We start from the raw sequence: 6,755 nt of genomic DNA on the forward strand, positions 1-6,755 counted from the left end.
TTTGAGAGGGCCCTCGGTTGGCCGAGCCCAGGAGCTGCAGGACGGCCCCCGGCTCCAGCCGATCCCCACACTCCACTCATTTACGGAGAGGGCTGGGAACGGGAAGAGATGCGAGGGAGTCCTCTGCTGGCCGAGCTCGCGAGCTGTAGGAAAATCCCCGACCCCAGCCAATCCCCAAGCACCAGTTGACTGGGGGAAATGGGAGGAGCTGCGAGGATGCCCTCTGCTGGCCCACCCAGAGCCCTGCAGGACGGGCCCCGGCTCCAGCCAAACCCCATTCTCCACTGAATGGGGTGTTGGCCGGGAGCAGCTGCGAGGGCGCCCTCTGTTGGCCGAGGCCAGGAGCTGCAGGGGGGTCCCCGGCTCCAGGCCAACTCCATGTACCACTCATTTAAGAAGGGTGGGGCGGGAAACGGGAAGAGCTGCGAGGACGTCCCCTGCTGGCCCATCTCGCGTGCTGCAGGAGAATCCCCGACCTCAGCCAGTCCCCAAGAACCAGTTGATTTGGAAGGGAAGGGAGAAGCTAAGAGGGCACCCTCTGCTGACTGAGTCCAAGAGCCGCAGGCGAATCCCCCACCCCAGCCAATCCCCGCACTCCACTGATTTGGGGACAGCGGGTGAAGCTGCGAGGGCCAAATCTGCTGGCCGGATCCGCGAGCTGCAGGGAAATCCCTTGCCCCAACCAATCCGCGCCCTACTGAATGGGGGGAACAAGAGGACCTGCGAAGGCCCTCTGTGCTGGTCGAGCCCAGGAGCTGCAGGAGGGTCCCCGGGTCCAGCTTATCCCCACGCTCTACTCAGTTAAGGAGAGGTGTGGAAATGGGAAGGGCAGCGAGGGCGTCCTTTGCTGACCAAGCGCACAAGCTGCAGGAGAATTCCGCGAACCCAGCCACTCCCCAAGCACCAGTTGATTGGGGAAACGGGAGGAGCTGCGAGGGCGGCCCCTGCTGGCCGACATCGCGAGCTGCAGGAGAATCCCCGACCTCAGCTGATCCCCAAGCACCAGTTTATTTGGATGGGACGGGAGTAGCTGAGAGGGCGCCCTCTGCTGACCGAGTCCAAGAGCTGCAGGGGAATCCCCAGCCCTAGCCAATCCCTGAATTCCACTGATTTGAGGGCGACCGGAGAAGCTGCGAAGGCGCCATCTAATGGCCCGGCCCAGGAGCTGCAGGAAAATCCCTTGCGTCACAAATCGGCGCCCCACTGAATGGGGGGGGGGGGAAGGCAGGACCTGAGAGGGCGCATTCTGCTGGCCGATCCCAGGAGCTGCAGGAGGGTCCCCAGCTCCAGGCAATCCTCACGCTCCATTCCGTTGAGATGGGGTGAACGGGAGGATCTGCGACGGCGCACCTGTGGGGAACAGCAGTAAACAAGAAACTGAGAGGAGAGCTGTGGCCAAAAGGCTGGTGTCTGTTATCACAGCCTTGTACGGGCAAGAGTTACTTGTTATCGGCCCTACGGCCTTGCATAGACGGGTGTTGCTTGTTACTGGCTTTGAAGGTTACAGAATTGCTGTGTTAGTTATAAACACAGGAACATGGAAAAATACAGAATGTGACAAAGATATAAAAGTCTTGCTGCTTAACCCAATAAACGATTTCGTGCTTACCCTAGCCGGAGTCCATGCCTTCATACACCACAAATGGCGCCCGAATCGGGAATACAAATCTAAATTTATGATCCGGTGGTGTACCCGCGGCTGGACGGAGGATATGAGTTCGTAAAAACTCCGGCCGGAGACGTTAGGACATCACCATCCGCAGGACAGAAATGTGGGCAGCCGTGGAAGAATTGACAGCATGGGGCAATCAGTCACGAGAGAGCAGAAGTTACAGCTCGAAATATTACAGCTCGAAATATTATCTTGAAGGAGCAGGGGTTCAAGGTGCCACCTGTGCAGTTGGTCCAGTTATTAGTATGGATTCGGGATCATTGTACATGGTTCCCTGAAGGTGGTTCTTATGATCTTACCTTATGGCAAAAGGTGGGCCAGGAGCTACAGATTCGTGAAAGCTTGTCCCAGCCCCTACCCAAAGGGGTACTGATTACATGGAGAACTGTTTTTACGGCTCTGCGGGCGCTGCATCCCGCTGAAAGGGTGTTGCAGGAGGCGCCGGCGGCGCGTGACTTGGGGGCAGGGAGTGATCAGGAGGACCCCCTGTCCTTTGACGTTTTGTCACCAACAGAAGAATTGGAGCCGGTGTACGCTACTGTTCCGGATCCCGAGGACCTGTATCGGGACCAGGATCATAATGACTCTGGCGATCCTTCTGACTCTGGGACTGCAGACCCAAAGGAGGGATCTGATCTATACCCACCTTTGGCCCCTCTTACAACGACGGCTGCTGCCGCACCCGCAGCAAAGGACATTTTGCAGACCCAATGCCTGCAGGCGGTATCCCGTTCGTCGATCGTTCCCCCTCCCCCTCTCCTCCCCCTTTGTCTGCTGTGCAGCCGTATGTATATGCTATGCCTGCTACGGCGCAGCTTGCCTATACCGGGGCCCTTTCGGGCTGCCGGCAGGAGGCATTGCGCCGAGGGGATGTACAGCTACTGCAAGCGATGCCGGTGGTGTATCTTCCCGGGCGGCCGCCTCAGTATGACTCTCTCCCTTATGAGTTGATTAAGGAGTTGCGGAAAAGTGTTCGCGATTATGGGTTACAGTCGTCCTATACAATGAATCTAATAGTGGCTGTCTCTGAATCGTATGTGATGACACCCCATGACTGGCACACTTTGCTGCGTTTATTGCTCAGCCCGACACAGTACACTGTGTGGGACTCTGAGTATCGGGAAGTTGTTACCCTGCACGTTATGGATAATCTTGCTAACAATATTAATCTTGGGGTGGATGAGTTAGTAGGGCAAGGGCAGTTTGCCACGCCCCAAGCACAGGTTCAATTAAACCGGGTGGCCTTTACCCAGGCTGCCTCCTTAACCATGAAAGGCGGTAGTCGTCTGGAAAGGTGCCTCGGACGCTTGGGAATCAGGCATTTTCCAAGTACAGGGATCAACCCAGATTGTGGAATTGGCCACCGCTGTGTGCGACTTTGAATTATTTGCATCAGAAGTCCTGAATCTGATAGTAGACTCTGTGTACGTCTCGGGTATAGTCCAGCGCCTAGAAGGGGCCTTTATTAAGGAAGTGGAGAATCGCCTCTTATTCCAATTGCTTTTGCGATTATCGCGCCTGTTAACACAAAGGTCTCACCCATATTTTGTCGTCCATATTAGATCACATACGGCATTGCCTGGCCCACTGACCGAAGGCAATGCTGTAGCGGATGCTTTAACAATGCAGGTCGTACGGCCAAATCTGTTAACGCAGGCCCGGCTTTCACACGAGTTTTTCCACCAGAATGCGCGGTCTCTATGCAAACAGTTTTTGCTGACTATTCAACAAGCACGGGATATTGTTCGCGCTTGTCCTGACTGTCAGCAGCTGTCCTCAGTACCTGTTCCTGCAGGGATAAATCCCCGCGGCCTTCGATTCAATGACATTTGGCAATCCGATGTCACTCATGTGGCCGAATTTGGTAGACTGCGTTATGTTCATGTTACTGTTGATTCCTTCTCGCATCTTGTTGTGGGCACCGCCCATGCAGGTGAAAAGGCTCGTGATGTGTTTCGACATTGGTTGCACTCTTTCGCCGTCATGGGGGTCCCAGTTACTGTTAAAACTGATAATGGTCCCGCCTATGTCTCTCATAGGGTACAACTCTTTCTCCAAGATTGGGGGGTGTGCCATATCACTGGTATCCCTTACTCCCCTACTGGGCAAGCCATTGTGGAATGGATGCACCACACGCTTAAAGCTCTGTTGTTTAAACAAAAGAGGGGGAATCCCACGGGAATGACTCCCCAGGAACGGTTATACAAGGCTACATACGTTTTAAATTTGCTAACCTTGTCTGATTTGTCCCTTACGGCAGCACAGCGCCACTTTGGACGAGACACTACGTGACCCGAACGGCCTCGTGTGTATTATAGACCTCTTGGGTCGGGACAGTGGTAAGGACCTGCACCTCTGATCACCTGGGGCCGTGGGTATGCCTGTGTTTCTCTGCCTTCCGGCCCCTACTGGCTGCCGGCGCGTTGTGTCAAGCCCTTCAAGACAGAGATACCACAATCTGCGGAGGACCACCAGGATGGCAAAGGTGTGGGCGGCGCCCCCTGATGCGGGGCTCAATACGCTAATAATGACAGCAACATCGGCTGTATTCCGGTGTCGCCTCAGCAACACCTGATAGTGAGGGACAAACGTGGAACACAGAATTACACTTTAATAAGCATTCCGGGTGTGTCTGGAACATCGTCTCTCCATAACCTGATGGAAGTGGGGATATATACCCCCGACTTGCCCCGTTGTACGGAGGACCCACTCGCAGACAACACACGGATAAACTGGCAGCCGTGTCACGGGCTCGGTCCTGATCCTGTTAGCATCAATGGAACTACGGGAATTATTTTGGACTGGGACCCTCATGGGGTTCTGTGGGACCCGGCGAGCAACCACTCTGTTGGGTTCAGCATCCATAACCACAGTGTATCCTGGCATGGCGGTGGGTTGGCTGGGCCTCTTTTACAGTTTTATATGCCCACCAACAACACCGCCTCCGCATTACATATGGGAATTTGGCGTTTAGGCTTCGCGTTTATTAATCGTACCTTATGGACTCTCACCCGTCTAATCATACTGCTAATGCTACACAGTTATGATTTGCACTTCACATCCCTACATCTTTGCGCTGGCACAAGCGGCTACCATAAGCCACTGTAACCACACTTATTGTATTAACCTGACCAATGTATGGTATGGGAATTTTTTCTCTTCTTTAGATACACTACGTAACAATCTTACCTTTATATTTCCCTTGCATTGCTTATTAATGGTATAGTTATAAACAAAGGAGGGGGAGATGTGGGGAACAGCAGGGCCAAGTAAACAAGGAACCGAGAGGAGAGCTGTGGCCAAAAGGCTGGTCTCTGTTATCACAGCCTTGTACAGGCAAGAGTTACTTGTTATCGGCCCTACGGCCTTGCATAAACGGGTATTATTTGTTACTGGTTTTGAAGGTTACAGAACTGCTGTGTTAGTTATAAACACAGGAACATGGAAAAATACAGAATGTGATTGAAAGATATAAAAGTCTTGCTGCTTAACCCAATAAACGATTTCGTGCTTAACCTAGCCGGAGTCCGTGCCTTCATACACCACAAGTCTCAAACCCACACCCTTGTCCTGTTGAAGGTTTGGCAAACAATCAACCTATTCCATTTTTACCCTGTTCACAATCTTTGAGCATGGGCTTGGGAGTCAGGGGACCTGGGTTCTAATCCTGGCTCTGCCACTTGTCTGCCGTGTGAACTTGGGCAATTCTCAACGTTTCTGTGCCTGTTTCCTCATCTGTGAAATGGGGAGTTGAAGGGTACAGTTTGCACCTTGCTAAACAACTCGCCAAGTTCATTCATTCATTCATTCATTCAATTGTATTTATTGAGCACTTACTGTGTGCAGAGCACTGTACTGAGCACTTGGAAAGTACAAGTCGGCAACATGTGGAGATGGTCCCTACCCAACAACGGGCTCACAGTATAAAAGGGAGAGACAGACAACAAAACAAAACAAGTAGACAGGTGTCGATACCGTCAGAATAAATAGAATTATAGCTAGATACACATCATTGATAAAATAAATAGAGTAATAAATATGTACAAATATACACAAGTGTTGTGGGAAGGGGAAGGGTGTAGGGCAGAGGGAGGCAGGGTGGGCAATGGGGAGGGGAGGAGGAGGAGAGGAAAAGGGGAGCAAGTGAAGGGGTGCAGTTTGCATCTTGTTAAACAACTTGTTAAATAGAATGCCCTTCGGCATATATTGCTTCTGTTATCAACAAGCCTGAGAGAATACCACTCTGAATAGCTGTTGACATCGAAGACCACTCTAAATAACTACTGACACAGCTACTGGGACTCCAGATGAGACACCTTCTAAGAATAGAACACAAACGAACTATGATTGGTACACTAGGGCAAGGATACGGAAGAAGCTCCAAGTGACAGTCAACAAGTACAGTACAAAGACTAGGGGAAAACTCTTGTCGCTGTTGCTCACTGTTATCTGAAAGGATTGCAGAGACAGCCTGGGCTGGAGGAGACTTTTCAGCCTGGGACACTCGCGCTGGTCTCAGCCCGTACTCGGACTGATCATGTTGAAGTAGGAGGAATCTCATTGCCCCTCGGTTGAGGGCTTAATGGTGGTCTGAAATCTCGTGGCCCCTGGGTGGGAAAATTTAATGGTGTCCAGAATCTCATCGCCACTGGGTCCAAGGTCTTAATGGAAGAAGGATCCTATATAATTAATGATTTGTGCATGCTAACAAATGTTCCAATAAATGTTTTCTTACTATGATACTGAACACCATGGTTTGTTCCATCGGAAAAGCTGAGTCACGAACTCCCTCGACTGTAATTGGCCTTATTGGGATGTATCAGGAGTCTATTCCTTTTCTCCCGCCTTAGACTATGAGCTCCCTATAGAACGAGAACCGTGTCAGTACTGATTAATTTGTACCCACCCCAATGCTTAGAGCAGTGCTTGACACCCAGTAAGTGCTTAAAAAACACCATCATTATTATTATTTTTGTTAACTTCATTTATGTCCCCCTCTTTTTAGCATGCTCAAGGTCCTATTGTTTTCAGTCACATCTCCACAGCTCCTCCACCTGCAACATCATCTATGTTGATATACTTT

The sequence above is a fragment of the Tachyglossus aculeatus genome, chromosome X4, assembly GCF_015852505.1.
Source record: "Tachyglossus aculeatus isolate mTacAcu1 chromosome X4, mTacAcu1.pri, whole genome shotgun sequence".
Classification (NCBI taxonomy): domain Eukaryota; kingdom Metazoa; phylum Chordata; class Mammalia; order Monotremata; family Tachyglossidae; genus Tachyglossus; species Tachyglossus aculeatus.